Source organism: Panthera tigris, chromosome B1, assembly GCF_018350195.1.
Source record: "Panthera tigris isolate Pti1 chromosome B1, P.tigris_Pti1_mat1.1, whole genome shotgun sequence".
NCBI lineage: Eukaryota > Metazoa > Chordata > Mammalia > Carnivora > Felidae > Panthera > Panthera tigris.
Window position 1 is genome coordinate 111545761 of NC_056663.1, and position 15811 is coordinate 111561571.

The 15811-nt window shown below is 36.3% G+C and overlaps 1 long non-coding RNA gene across 1 annotated transcript in view; it reads right to left on the reverse strand.

Annotated features, from left to right (window-relative positions):
• Window positions 1-2349: 2349 nt before the first annotated feature.
• The window catches only part of LOC122237697, a 43110-nt gene continuing 29648 nt past the window's right edge, over window positions 2350-15811 (reverse strand). The window contains exons 3-4 of the long non-coding RNA XR_006216304.1: window positions 14471-14552; window positions 2350-2458 (exon numbers count right to left, since the gene is read on the reverse strand). This is a non-coding gene — a long non-coding RNA (uncharacterized LOC122237697). The remainder of the gene's footprint in view (window positions 2459-14470; window positions 14553-15811) is intronic.

Genomic DNA, 15811 nt, shown 5'->3' on the forward strand with positions numbered 1-15811 from the left:
CTTTATCAACAATGTAAAAATACAATTTACAGAATGGGAAAATATTTTCAAATCATATATTCGTTAAGAGACTAAATATCCAAAATATATAAAGAACTCTTCCAACTCAACAACAAAAGAGAGCAACAACCTAATTTAAAAATGGGCAAAGGACTCACACTTTTCTACAAAGAAAACGTACAAATGGCCAACAAGCACATGAAGACATGTGCAACATCACGGTCGTTAAGGAAATGCAAATTAAAACCACAATGAGCTATCACTTGACATCCATTAGGATGGCTTTCATAAAAAAAAGAAAAAGGAAAATAATAAATGTTGAGAAATAGGAACCCTCACACATTGCTTGTAAGAATGTAAAATGATGCAGACACTGCAGAAACAGTTTACAGTGCCTCAAAATGTTAAACATAGAATGACTACTTGACCTAGCAATTTCACTAGTAGATGTAACCCCCCCAAAAAATGAAACACATACCCACATAGAAACTTGTACATGAATGTTTATAGCAGCACTATTAACAATAGCCAAAAGGTAGAAAAACCCCAAATATCTGTCAACAGATGAATGGATAGACAAATTGTGATTATATATATATATATATATATATATATATATATAGTGCAGTATCATTCAGCCATAAAAGGAGAACTGATACATGCAACAACTTGGATGAACCTGAAAAATATTATGTTAAGTAAAAGAAGCCATACACGAAAGTCATATATTCTATTATACCTTTCATATGAGTATATCTAGAATAGGCAAATTCATAGGGAAAGAAAGCAGATGAATGGCTATGAGGGGTTGAGGGCAAGGGGAAATGGGGAGTGATTGCTTCATTGATATGTTGCTGTTTTTTTTTCTGGAGTGACTGAAAAGTTTGAAACTGGAGAGAGTTGGTGGTTGCACAGCATTGTAAATATTCTAATGCCACTGTGTTGTACACTTTAAAATGAATTGTATGAATTTCAGACTTTCTATTTCCTTATGATTCAGCCATAGAAGATTGCATTTCTAGGAATTTATCAATTTCTTCTAGGTTGTCCAATTTGTTGACATAGAATTGTTTATAGTAGTCTCTTAGTCTCACATGCACACAAAAGGAAATGATAGAAGTCAAAAGCACTAAATGGAAATGAAAAATGCCAGGGCACCTGGGTGGCTCAGTCAGTGAAGCATCTGATTCTTGATTTCAGTTCAGGTTATGATCTCATGGTTAGTGGGATCAAATCCCAAGTCAGGCTCTGTGCTGACAGTATGGACAGCATGGATTCTCTCTCTCCCTCTCTCTCTGCCTCCCCCCCCCCCAAATAAATATACAAACTTAAAAAAAGGAGAATCATTAGGGAAAGAATACATGAAGGTAAAATAAAATATTTGTAGTTTGTATTACTAATTGATTTAAAAGAACAATTTGCAGTAAAATAAAAACAATGCAGTTGGTGATTATAGCATAGGTTGAAGTTAAATGAATTACAGTACATCCTAAAAGGGCAGGAGGGAAGAATTGGAAACATTCTGTTGTAAAGTCATCCACTATACATGGCTGTGAGAGAACAGCACATCACAACTTAAGGAGAAACCAACTATCTCTGCACATAGATGAATAACAACAGTCCTGGACTTTATTTTTTGTTCTCTATTCAAATGCCATTCAGTTCTTGAAACATCTCTGAAAGACACAAAACCTTAATTTTAGAATGGAAGATTTTAGCAAGTCTATCAAGAGCAAAACTTTAGAAAGAGAAAGATCTTTCAGAGTAATCGGAAGAACAAAATCATGTTTCAAATTTCAAGGCAACGCTATTAGCAACTTCCTCTTTGGCCCAAATTTATTAAAGCACCTAATAAGTCTGAAGCACAGTTTTTGTCAAAAGACAGAAGTAAAAAAGACAAAAGAATAGAAAGGACGGGGGTGGGGGGAGAATAATATGGTGTGGCACATGGTACTTGCTTTTGAAGAATTTGGGATTTAGGCAGTGAAAACAAATGTTGTGTCCTCTAAGAGCTCTCTGTCAGGTAATGGGAGAGGCTTCTGGAGGGAACCAAGTAGCTGAGAGCTTAGCTGTCCCCAACCTTTGTACGTACAGCAGAGCACCATATGGAAGGATTCGGCATCCTTGTTGTCAAATGAAGCTGAGATAGAAAACTGCCGGAGGCACTGCCAGACTGATTTGTTTGGAAGAAGACCCTTCCTCCAGGAGAAGGAAAGGCAACTTTCTCCTCTCCCTCTTAGACTAAAATACGGAGGAGCTTATGGTTGGAAATAGGGGTTTTCTAATCTACGGTGGAAAGTGGAAGGGAAGACAGTAAAACCGCTCTCCAAAACTTACATGGGAGTAGGCTGTTATTTTGCTCCTCTCTAAAGAGCCTCCTGGCTCTTTATGATTGCTGCAGACACCCTCTTATTCAGCCCTGTGGAGGCCAGGTGTAGGTCAGTTAATCACAAAACCGCTGCAACAGAGGAAAATAGTTATAAAGTAAAAAAGAGAAATATACAAACGTGAAACAAGTTCTTTATTTAAAAATTTTTTTTAATGTTTATTTGTTTTTGAGACAGAGAGACAGAGCATGAACAGTGGAGGGTCAGAGAGAGAGGGAGACACAGAATCCGAAGCAGGCTCCAGGCTCAGCTGTCAGCAGAGCCCAATGCGGACTTGAGCTCAGGGACGGCGAGATCATGACCTGAACCAAAGTCGGACGCTTAACCGACTGAGCCACCCAGGCGCCCCAAAACAAGTTCTTTCAACATAAGGCCTTACGTTGCATATTCCTTCCCCTTAATGAAGTCTGTACTTCATTTTTTAAGCTCCTCGATTAGAGTTTTGTACAGTTTTTCCAACATTGATCATACTCATGATGCATATACTGTGATTTCTAATTTTGGTTCTTTGAAATGTCATAAACTTAAATGAACTTATAAAGCAACCCAAATGTAAAACCTAACTGGGTCTTTAGTAGGCTTACTAATATCTATTCCATAGTAATTTTCAAATGCGATTCGTGTTAAGTCTGTCCACAACTTTCAATCTGTTTTGGGTCCATGTGTGTATATGTGCATTTCTGTGTGTGCCTGGTTTTGGGTGTTGTTTTTTTTTTCTTATTGTTATAGAGACATTAAATTCAATGCTTCCTTGTAATCAGTAAATTCAGAGAGATGTGAAAAGATATAAAATCTGTAAAATACCAACTTTTACAGATGTTGGTACAAAATGCTGTACAAAAACCAACTTTCAGGGAACAGTAAAAATTTTTGAATTTCAAAAATTAAAGGAACTACTGGTAGAGAAATAGATTAGAGGAAATATTACAGAGAAAAAAAAGCCAGAAAGACCAAAAGTGAGTTAGAAACTTGTAAGAAATGGTGTAGAAAATTAGGGTAAATCCAAAAGACCTCATATTTGACTAACTCTTGACTAACAGTTCCTTAAAAATAACACACACACACACACACACACACACACACACACACATTATAGGCTGACAACCTTATTAATACGAACAGATACTGTGAAATAGTGCACATTATTGTAGGAGGACTAAGTGAATGCTTGGACATTTCCCAGCAGAATCCTGAATGTTTTAATGTGTACATAATTTTTAAAAATTATTTTAATGTTTATTTTTGAGAGAGAAAGAGAGACAGACAGACAGACAGACAGAACGTGAGTGAGGGAGAGGCAGAGATGGAGCGAGACACAGAATCTGAAGCAGGCTCCAGGCTCCGAGCTGTCAGCACAGAGCCCGACGCTCAAACTAACCAGCCGTGAGATCATGACCTGAGCCGGAGTCAGATGCTTAACCTACTGAGCCACCCAGGCACCCTTGTATATCATTTCTTTTATGGCTATCAGTTTCTATAGAAAGTTATCATCAGTCTCCTTTCTGGAGGATATAAACATTCTGTAAGCCCACCAATGGGAAAGAGACTGGGGTATCACCATAATGCAGGTACACTTAAATACTCCATTCAGCTTTCCCACAGTAGTGTCTATCATCCCTGAGTACAGAACAGGTCAGGTTCATTATTTCCATATTGCAAACCTCCAGTCTTTTACCTTTTGAGGAAGAAGGTAGCTGTCTGGATGCAGGATGGATGAAGAAAAGGATCCTCAGTTGTAACCTTCTTTACATAGACTTTCAACCAGTCCTTCTGTTCTTAAATCCACCTCCTCACCCTTGCTCCCAGAATTATCTGGTATCTAAAATTTTGACCTTTTGAACAATTCTGTGCTACAAGTTGCTTTCTTATTGGCTTCCTTTTATGATGGCTTGATTTTTACCTTTCTCTGACCTTATAAGTTAGTCACCACATGTCCATCTATGTTATTTCTTATTTGTTTTTGTCTCCTTTCACATTCTGTTTATCATTATGAGCTTGCAACTTTTAGTCTTTTTTTGTCATGGGATTGTAGGAAAGAACATAGATAAGCACATGTATTCAATTATTCCTATGTATCAGGTAGAATTCAACTTAACTCTTAAAGAAGGAAATGTCTTTATTCAAATTGTATTGGTTTATTTCATGCTTAATTAAAATAATGGAATTAGAATAACAATCAGCAAAAAGACGTTTGGTGAACAAAAACACATTTGGTGATACACAGCTCTCTCCGTAGGAGTAGAATGTGTGTGGCCAGTGTTCTTTATAAAGGGGAGGGAGAGCTCCAGTTAATCCAGAGAACAGATTAAGAGCTTAGTTAACAACATAAGTAGTTTAAATAGACCTTCACCGGGGCTCCTGGGTGGCTTGGTCGGTTAAGTGTCCGACTTCGGCTCAGGTCATGATCTCACAGTCTGTGAGTTCGAGCCCCGTGTCGGGCTCTGTGCTGACAGCTCAGAGCCTGGAGCCTGTTTCAGATTCTTTGTCTCCCTCTCTCTGACCCTCCCCCGTTCATGCTCTGTCTCTCTCTGTCTCAAAAATAAATAAAAAAACGTTTAAAAAAAATAGACCTTCACCTGTACTTAAAAACTCCAGTGATACCATATTTGAAGAGATGTTTCTAAGTTCCCAAGGATGAAAAGAAGCTTTGACTTCATTTTGTAAGATAATAATAAAAAACATTGGATATTTATTTACAGTCCCAACTCCTGTACTAAGTTAACGTTCCTAGGCAGGAAGGCAGGGCACTCCTAACTAGTATACCAATTTACTGTGTTACCAATGTTTTTCAGGGACTATTTAAATTTAGTGGTTATTAACAACCAAGTTATTAGTTTTTCCTTCCATGACCATTTAAGAAGTAGTTTAAGCACATGTGGCCTAGCTCACAGGATGTTAAGCCATGGCCACAAATGCTTATTGAGACAATTGTGTTTATAGAACTTTCTCTTTTACAATTTCAAATCCTGGAGCCAATCTAGAGCCAGGTCTCAACTCATCAGTTTCCTCTCTCCCTGAAACAGTTGTGCAGAAAGGCAGCCCATTACTTCCTTGGTATTGTCTACTTGCTCCACTTGTTATTTTCACCTCACTTTTTCCCTTTTCTTGGTCATATAACAAACATATCGCCTTCCTTTTCTTCATACTACAATGAATCATCGAAAATATGGTAGTAGGTCCCACTAAACAAATAAGATGATATCTATACTGACTATAAATCATGATTCGGATTATTCATATCTCACTGTGTTTCATAAAGGACTTCTGTAATTACATAAGGTTGTACCAAAGGAACAAACTACATCTATGTCTATGTCTACGTCTATGTCTATGTCTACTTCTTTTATTTCTCTATATAAAGGGATTTATTATAAAGAATGGGCTGGGGCGCCTGGGTGGCTCAGTCGGTTAAGCAGCCGACTTCGGCTCAGGTCATGATCTCGCGGTCCGTGAGTTCGAGCCCCGAGTCGGGCTCTGTGCTGACAGCTCAGAGCCTGGAGCCTGTTTCAGATTCTGTGTCTCCCTCTTTCTGACCCTCCCCCGTTCATGCTCTGTCTCTCTCTGTCTCAAAAATAAATAAACATTAAAAAAAAAAAAAAAAGAATGGGCTGATGCTATTATGGAGGCAAAGAAGCCCCATGATCTGTTGTGCATAAGCAGGAGAGGTGGCAGTATAGTACTGAGAACAGAAGGGCCAATGGTATGAGTCTTGACCTGAAGTCCAGGAAAAGACTCATTTCTCAGCTCAACAATTAGGCACAGAGAGTGGATTTCCCCTTCCTTTGTCTTTTTGTTCTATTCAGGCCCTCAAAGGATTGGATATGCTCACCCACATTAGGAAGAGCAATTTGCTTTACTCAGTCTACCAACTCAAATACTAATCTCATCTAGAAACACCCTCACAGACACACCCAGAAATCATGTTTACTCTGGGCATTCCATGTCTCAATCAAGTTGACACATAAAATTAGGCATCACAGAAATGTATTGGAATGTCTGTGTGTGTACACATATAGGCATTTATGTGCGCATACACACACAAACATGCACATACACACATACGTAATAATGCTGTTTTCCAAATATGTAAAGGATGGGTGGATCACTAAAAGATTTTTGTTAGACTTTTTTTTAATTTTGAAAATTAGCTTTTAGTATAATCTGCTTTTTAAAGAACACATAAATTATAAAACAATGCAAATCTTTCAAATATGTAAAGTTAAGGGGCACCTAACTGGCTCAGCTGGTAGAGCATATGGGTCTTGATCTTGAGGATGTAAGTGTGAGCCCCATGTGGGGTGTAGAGATTACTTAGAAATAAAATCTTAAAATAAAGCAAAGTTAAGGTTTGCAAGTGAATTATATTTTTTTAACATAGGATATATAACCTGTTGTAGGATTCGTAGATGGTTTTTAGTGAGAAGACCAGAAAATTTTATTTGTAAGCCAAAATGAGTATCAGTTAACATATCTTAAAATCTTTTAAAATCTTTTAAAGGTTACAACTAAAAGAATGTCATATCTTCTTAAAGAACTATATGGGATTATACACTCTTTATAAATCTGATTATTATTAAAGATGTAATTATCAATTAAGTTGTTGGAACTCATTCTTTGGGTTCCAATAAATAACAAATGGAAGTTTCACAAAATTATACATTTTATTAAAGTTTATTTATTTATTGAAAGAAAGTGTGAGCAGGGGAGAGACAGAGAGAGAGGGAGAGAGAGAATCCCAAGCAGGTGCAGAGCCCAACAGGGGGCATGATCTCACGAACTGTGAGATCATGACCTAAGCCGAAATCAAAAGTCAGTCACTTAACCAACTGAGCCACCCAGGTGCTGAAGTTATACATTTTAATAGCTGATGGTTGAAAAGCTTCTAGTGCCAGAAATATTTTGAAAAAGTGTTATGTCCTGTCTAGAAATAGTATAAAATACGGCAATATTATTTACTATTACTTACTAGAGATGTTTCAGATGTATTAATAAGTGAACATTTCTATGGGCATGATTTGAATAGCATATAACATGTTAGACTCGGAAAGTTTTTTTTTAACACTGGCAAAATACATTTTTATCAATTAAATAACAAAGCATTACATAGTTATTATGTTAAACAGTTAAACACAAAAGCCAAATGTGAAGTTGCAAGATAATAAAAATAGAAGCATAAAGTTAAATATATATATATTTACTCATATATGTCCATATATGTCTGTATGTGTTTCTATATATGTGTGTGTGGGGGGAGAGTGTCTGTCTATATGTGTCTGTGTGTGTCATTGCATGGTAGTACTCAACTCTTAGCCCACAATCCTAAATAATGCCTCAATACTTCTAGTACTTTCTTTTGTTGTTCTGTCAATGGAATTAAATTATATTCACCAACACTGAAACAAATTTTAAATGTTTTAGCTTAACAGTTATTTCAAATAATTTTTCAAATTAAGTATAGATTAAATAAGAGGTTTGAGGTAGGACTATTTTTTTCTTGAAACCATACTCTATATTTGAATTTTTAAAAAATGGTCTCTATGGGAATACATTGTATACATAAATCAGGAACGATTTTTTACTATGCTAACAATAAATCAAAACATTCTCTCGTCTCATTTAACACCTTGCTTTTGGTCTTTCTAAAGCCCTAAAGACTCTAAATTTTAATTGCATATATACCGATGGCATATCGGTATATATCTGATGGTGCTCAGATATACGAGGTAAAAGCATAAAAAATGCAATATACGGCACCTCCAACCAATGGAGTTGGACTGTGGATATTTGTGAACAAGAATTAGGTTTACCAAAATATCTGTGTGATCCTAGACTAGTTATTTTCCTCGTCTTATTTTCTGTATCTGTAAAAGTGGAAGTAATAAGACTGACCCAGAAGATTTACAAAACAGAAGTGTCTGGCATATGATAGGCACTCGAACGTGGATTCCATTTGTGTTTTTCCTTGGCCTGATGTGCCTGAGAGAAGGGGTTCGAAGGGAAAGGGGAAGAAGCAATGCAACAGCTCCTCACCCGGAGCCTCCAGCCCTGCCAATACCTTGACTTTAGCACCTAAGACTCATTTGGGACTTCTGACCTCCGGAACTGTGAGAAAATAAATCTGTGTTGCATTAAGCCACTGATTTTGTGGTAATCTGTTGTAATAGTAATGGGAAACCAGTACATATGCCAAATGGAAGAAGAAATAAAGATATTTGCATTGCTGCAAACGGTTGGAATCTTATAAAACTTCTTAAGCAGAAATCCTTTATGAAAGTAAAGAATTTGTATTAAAAATTAGTTGCTTTTTAACTTTTTTTTTTTACCTCACGGGTAAATAGAATTAAAATAAGAAAGCAACTAAAGTTTAACCTCTAACTCAATTTTAACCATGATCTTGTATAATTTGTTTAGCTGAATTTCTTGCTTTCATCTCTTTATTCCCATGTCGATATTAATAAGTCAAATATTGGAAAACTCCAGATAGAGCGTACTGTTGTCACATTGCCAAGAGATTATGACTACAAGAGTCATATATAAAATCAACAAGCCCACAAAATATTTCACCAACCTAACCACAAATACCAAGTCACCTTCCAACCCCCACATCCTTTCTGCCATTCTCCATCTCCATAAGAAAGGAAAACTTGTCTGTAGCCACATACACTCCTAATTTAACTACACATAATGATTACCATAAAATACCCCAAAAAGTAGCAGGAAAGAGCACTACCTATTAAAATTCCATCTGGTCCACCTGATTATGTTTTCTTTTAACCGGCAGAGCAATTTGAAAAATCCACATGTACTTAAATTTACTTGGCCAAACAGTAAGCTGACCTAACGATACAATTTTTGTATACATGTCTTTATTAAAATATCTTTTAGAAATAGGCAAATAATTCACATGAATTCAACCAAAATATCAGTGCATTTGTTGCCTATTGTTGTAACAAGTTATTACAAATTTAGTGACTGAAAACAACACAATTTATTATCTTACATTTCGGTAGGTCAGAAGTCCAACACGATCTCATAGGGTTAACATCAAGGTGATGGCAGGCCTGTGTTCCTTTGGCAGGCTTTAGGGGAAAATGGGTTTGTTTGGCCCTTTCCAACTTCTAGAAGCATCCTGAATTCATTGGCTTGTAGCTTTCTTCTTCCATCTTCCAGGACAGCAATGACACATCTCCCTGACCCCTTCTTCCATTGTCACATCTCTTCATAACTACAACCAAGACAGTTTCTTCACTTTTAAAGGATTGGTGTGATTACATTGGTCCACCAGATATCCAGGAACATCTCCCTATCTCAAAGTCTGTATCTTTAATTACATCTGCAGTCCTTTATGCCATATGAGCAGACATATTCACAAATTCTAGGAATTAGGCCACGGACATCTTTGAGGGTCACCATTCTGCCCGCCACACTCAAATAAACACACACACACATACACACATACACACACACACACACACACACACACATTGAACTCCATTGGTGGTTGGTGGGCATGGAAACCTAATGACCAAAAACTCAACCTACTTAACCACATTACTGAAAAAGGAAGATATACCAGTTATTTTGTGTTACATGATTTAAAAAAAACTATCAGGACCCGACCCACGTCCCGCTCCAGAATTTGCTATTCTTTAGCTTGTTATTTAGACAATTATCTTCCTTTCTTGGTACTTTGGTAGGGGGAGTGGTAGAAAGGTAGGGGACTTTGGAAATGTGGATGCTATCAAAACAAAAAGACCATTATTGTAGATTCTGAGTTGTCCTGTCTTGGAAAGATAGAAACAAAACAGACATATTACTATAAATGAACTCAAGTACCTAGAGTTTTATTATTCATCCATTCATTTATTCATTCACTTGTTCAACTGATAAAGAAATATTATGTCCCTGAGAAGCTCCAGGCTTCCAAGAGGAGGTGTTGGAAATAGATGAGTAGGACAGATAATGTCCCTGCCCTCATGGTTCTCTAGTCTAGCAGGAAAAGCTGATGTTAAAGAAATATTTTCCACGAGATGACGTAATGGCCTATATTCAATTACAGGTAAAATCTCTAAGTGGACACCTAAAGCCATAAAAATAAAAAATAGCACATTCCTGATTGGTTTCTTTGTTTCAAATGCTTACCTACTCTAATTTCAAACATACTATGGTGGTTTGGAAAATACTAACTGAGGAAGGTGGTGAGATTTGACTTTTGAAAGCAGATTTATACTAGATTTTATATTAGAAGCATAACTAAAACAGTAACGTTAGCTAAAAAGCATTAAATGATGTTAAATGTATGCCAACATGAAATTACTTTTAAAGTATAGTATTTGGTATCGTCACATAGTATTTTAGCCAAGACTAATACCGGGCCTAGAGGTATGGAAACTGCTCCCAGTTCTGTGGTACACCATAGTTTTGGTTCTGTCCATCATGTGGCATACCACCAATTAGAACGACTGGACATACTGTTGCCAACATAGCTAATCATGTCTTTACATTAAATCATAACCCTCCACTTTGCATTGGCAGGAGAAAACAAAGGAGCAGAAGAAAATGTTGGGAAAATTCCTTTTTGTACACATAGACATTTTTACAAACCAACACTATATTTAAAAGTTTCACCCTTCAATCTTCTAATCTTCTTACCAAAGATACATGGTGATAATAATTTTATTTATATCTCTGTATCTCTTTCTCTGTCTCTCTCTGTCTCTGTCTCTCTCTTTTCTCTCTCTCTCTCCCTATATGTATATATGTGTATATATATATATATATATATATATATATATATATATATAAAATCAAAATCATCATACTACACCATAGTTTGCATATTTGTTTAAAAACATTCTCTTTCTAAGGCTAATTCCTTTTCTAATGTGAAATATACTTTGGAAACATAATAAAATGATTAAAATATTCTGTCATCCAGATTGCACTATAAATCATTTTGTATTTCCTGTATTTGTAAAAGTTAGTTTACTACTTTTTGTTATTATAAATCAGGCTCTGATGAACATTCCTTCGCACAAGGCTGTGTGTGTGTCTCTTCTTTTACCTTTGTGGTAAATTTTTACAAATGTAATTATGGGCTCAAGAGTATGAACATTTTATTGTTTCTTACGTAAATATTCTCTTGAAAGTTTATATCAATGTATAACTCTTACCATACTGTATTTCTCCTTAACGTTTACAACACCAGATTTTTTACCAGTTGATTTTTTTAAGTGTTTAGTTTTCATCTTTGTTGTTTAACAGGAGATGTAAATGCTTAGATTCTAAAATAGCCCCCAGTGATCCCAGCCCTCTAGTATCCTTTGTGTGATTCCCTCCCCTTGAGTTGGGCTAGATTCCTGACTTACTTCTATTCAAAAGAATATTAAAGAAGTAATGAGAAGGGCTCCTGGATGGCCCAGTTGATTAAGCATCCAACTCTTGATTTTGGCCCAGGTCATGATCTCATGGTTGGTGGGTTTGAGCCCCACATCAGGCTCTGCACTGACAGTGTGGAGCCTGCTTGGGAATCTCTCTCTCTCTCTCTCTCTCTCTCTCTCTCTCTTCCTTTCTCTGCTTCTCCCCTGCTCACTCTATCTGTCTCTAAAAAAATAGATCAATAGATCGATAGATAGATATAAATAAATAGATAAATACATACATACATACATACATACATACATACATAAAATCTAAAAAAAAGAAGCAATGAGATATCACTTCCAAAATTAGGTTATAGAAAGAAGATAGCTGCATCTTAGGTTCCCATGTGCTTCCTCCTCCTCCCCATTCTGTGCCCCCTCCCTCTCCCTCTCTCAGATTTCTTGTTCTGCTGAATGCTGCCAATTGTGAGCCATCTTATGAAAAGATGCATATGGCACGGAACTAATATCTCTGGCCAATAACCAGCGAGAACCAGAGGTCTGCCAACAGCCACATGAGTGATATTAAGATCAGATATCCCCCTATGTGAATTATAAGATGACTCCTGTCCTTTCAACTGACACCTCCATTGCAACCTCATAAGAGATTCTGAGCTAACGGAGCCACCATACTTGGATTCCTCACCCACAGAAAACATAAAGTAATAAATGTTTTGTTGTTTAAGCCGCTAAGTTTGGGGGGATTTTATTTCACAGGAGTAGATAACTAACACAGAACTAGTACCCTATAGTTACTTTTATTTTAAGATTAATGAGAAGGAGCTTTTTCTTTTTCACAAAGTAGTGCTGGTCATGTTTTTGTGTTTTATCTGTTTACATTTTTGCCAAATAATAGAGACCATTATTTTCAATTGTAAGAGTTCTTTGTGTTTAAGAATTCTATTTCCAAGTCTGTCATATATATTGCTAATGTTTTTGAAAATTATCGTTTTGTCCTTTTATTATGCTTGTGGTGTTTTAACATAAATAATTTTTAAAACTATGGTCAAAACTATCTTTTTATATTTCAATAGGAGCATCATTTCTTTGCTTAGAGAGCAAGTAATAAAGCTGTAATTGGTGATTCATATTACATATTTATTTTATATCCTGCCTATTAATGGATGTCCTTACTAACTCTAATAGTTAATCAGCTGATCCTCTTGAATCTTCTAGAAATATGATCATAGATTCTGTTAATAATGATGGATTTTTCTTCTTCCTGGTAGTGATAGCTTTTATATTTGTTCTTGTGTTATTTTCCTGTCAAGATATTTCAGAAGAAGTTAAATCATTAATGGTAATAATGACCACTTTTGTCCTTTGTCTCTTAGTTTAAAAGGACTGGGAATACTAGGTCACCAAGTAAAATGATTTATCTAATCATACTTGAGATACAAGCAATTGTAAAATGCACTTCAGAATGTACAAAATGCAATTGATATTTTTATATTCATGAAGTTGCTTTGCTTTCTATTTCTAATATATTAATAATCTTTATTTATTTACACATTGAATCAATTGAGGTGATGATGTGGTGCCTTTCTTTTGTCTTTGTGAAAGGTACTACTAAATTACATGACTTCCACTAGGCCAAACATGCTGTGTTTGGGTTGAACCTTGGTGGTTATCTCATCTAAATGTCTATTGCCTATGATTATATGGTTCAGTGACAATGTTCTCTCCTTCTTCAAGTGAGGGAGGGTTTAACTCTTTCATGAGAACAAATAATTTTTAAGTGAATTTTTAAAAATCACAACATTGCATTTTAATTCCATTCCAGCGGACTGATAACTCTTTCACCCTGTCCCACGGGACAATGAAAGGGATCGGGGTGCCAGTACAGGAGTCAAGGGTCATTTCTGTCCTAAGTACATTTGATTGATTGCTATCCAATATATAGTATTATTGTCATTCCACCCATGTGAAACGATTCTCACTAGCCAACCTCTGTGAGAGCTGCTGCTGGTGATCCTAGCACCCAGACTTCCCACCCACCATCATATTTCCACCTCCAAAGAACCATGCCAGAGACTATTACCCGGTCTTCCCAGTCGGCTGTCCTTTGGGATTTTCCTAGCAGCCATCAGCTCTGTGCAGTCCTCTTTCTCAAAAAGCCTCAAGCCTCTAAGTTAAAGAGTCAAGGCTTAAAGACAGGGAAAACTATGGAGGGTTCAACGGAGTTCTGGGCTTATGGAAACTCAGGTTCATAAATGATTATGGTACAGAGGCCTCAGAGTTTGGGGCTCAGGACTATTGTAGTTCAGCTGTGTTAGGAACCTAACTAGTCATTATTAACCTTTTTTTTCTTATAAGAAAATAGAAGCTTGCTGACCACTTAAACACTGTTCATAAGTTTGGGATTGTCTTCGCCAGTCTGAAGCCATTTGCTACTGTGACCTGCTAGTCTGGGAATACTTCAGGCTCTGCTGGTACTGTGTTTGAACCCAGGCAAAGGCTCCCTCTTCTCTTCTGGACCTCTTCATTCTCATATGACTTTAACTTTGTACTATGCCTTTTCCCCTCTTTTCTATGACGAAGTCTGCTTGCTAGATTTTGTCCGAGAAGCCCTTGTTCTAGAGCTGTGAAGAGATAAATGTTGTCTTTAGTAACATCCACCTCCTCCTTCTGTAAGTATTCTTCTTTCCGTTTATCCCTTACCTTCCTTTTTTGGTCTAGGAACTTACTGACTCCATGCCTGTTCTCTTCTCCTCCTTAGCAGATTCTTTTCCGCAGCGATTATCTGGAAAATAGGCTTACATTGAAATATAAATGAATAACAAAATAATTAAAGTGTAAACTCACTTAAGGATATTTGCAATGAAATAGCAAGTCAGGGGAGCAAGATGTCCACATCCCCAGGCCAATATGAATATTATTTCATCTCTCGCACAAAACAAGGCTTGGTTTAAGACATATCTACAGAAAGTAGAACACACAATGACAATGTAACCCCTCAGGCCTGTAGCAACTCATACACAATTGAATAAGCACCAAGAGACATTCTTCTTTCTTTTCTTTCTATTCTTTCATACAAGGATACAAGTGCATTTTTTTGATGACTGATAGCTATAGATTTTCCATCATTACCTGGAAGACAAAGACACACTCGTGTTTTTCCAAAATCAAGCACAAAATGTGTTTACAAATATTTTTAAAGCCCCAAGCTATTTAAGATTGTTCAATTTGAATCATTCTTTTTAACTACATAGAAGAATCTGGTACTCTGGCCACACTCATCAGTGAATTTTAAAATGGTAACTATGTTTTGAATGCTGGGTGAAAATATGCCTGGTAATTGTTCTATTTACCAAGAAAGAGTGATCATCTGTAAGCTAGTGCACTCTTAGCCATGAGCCCCACATGACCTCTCTCATACCCTTCAGGTCTTTATGCAAATGACACCTTCTCTGTGAAGTCATCCTTAATATTTCCATCCACATGGATGGATCACCATGCCCCATTCTCAAAACCTTAACCATCCATTTTTTTTTCTTTTTCTCATTTGCTACTCTTTTACATATGGTATTTATACTTTTTATCTTATTTTCTCTCTCTGCCCACAAGGATGTAAACCTCATGAAAGAAGAGACTTTGTTTTGTTCAGTGCTATAATCATAATCCTTGACCACTGTTTGACCCATAAGAGGCCCTAGGTAAAACATTAGTTGCATAGATTTAATAATTTGTGAGATTATTAAATAATTTGTGAGAAATATAGAGCAAGTGCCTTAATGTGGGAGGTAAACGTTCAACAAATATTTACAGTCTTTGAAAAACAAATTTTGTACAAATGTATATGAAAGTCATTAATGTAACTAGAAAACATGTCTGGTATATTTAGCACATTTTGTTATATATTTATCAAAGGACAACATGCAACATATGGAGAAAATTCGGATTTTAATGAATGCTAAAATATATTGATACAGCAGAGTGATATTTATTAAAATACACTTTATTCTAATCATTTAAAACTTTATTACAAGTGAAGCTGTATAT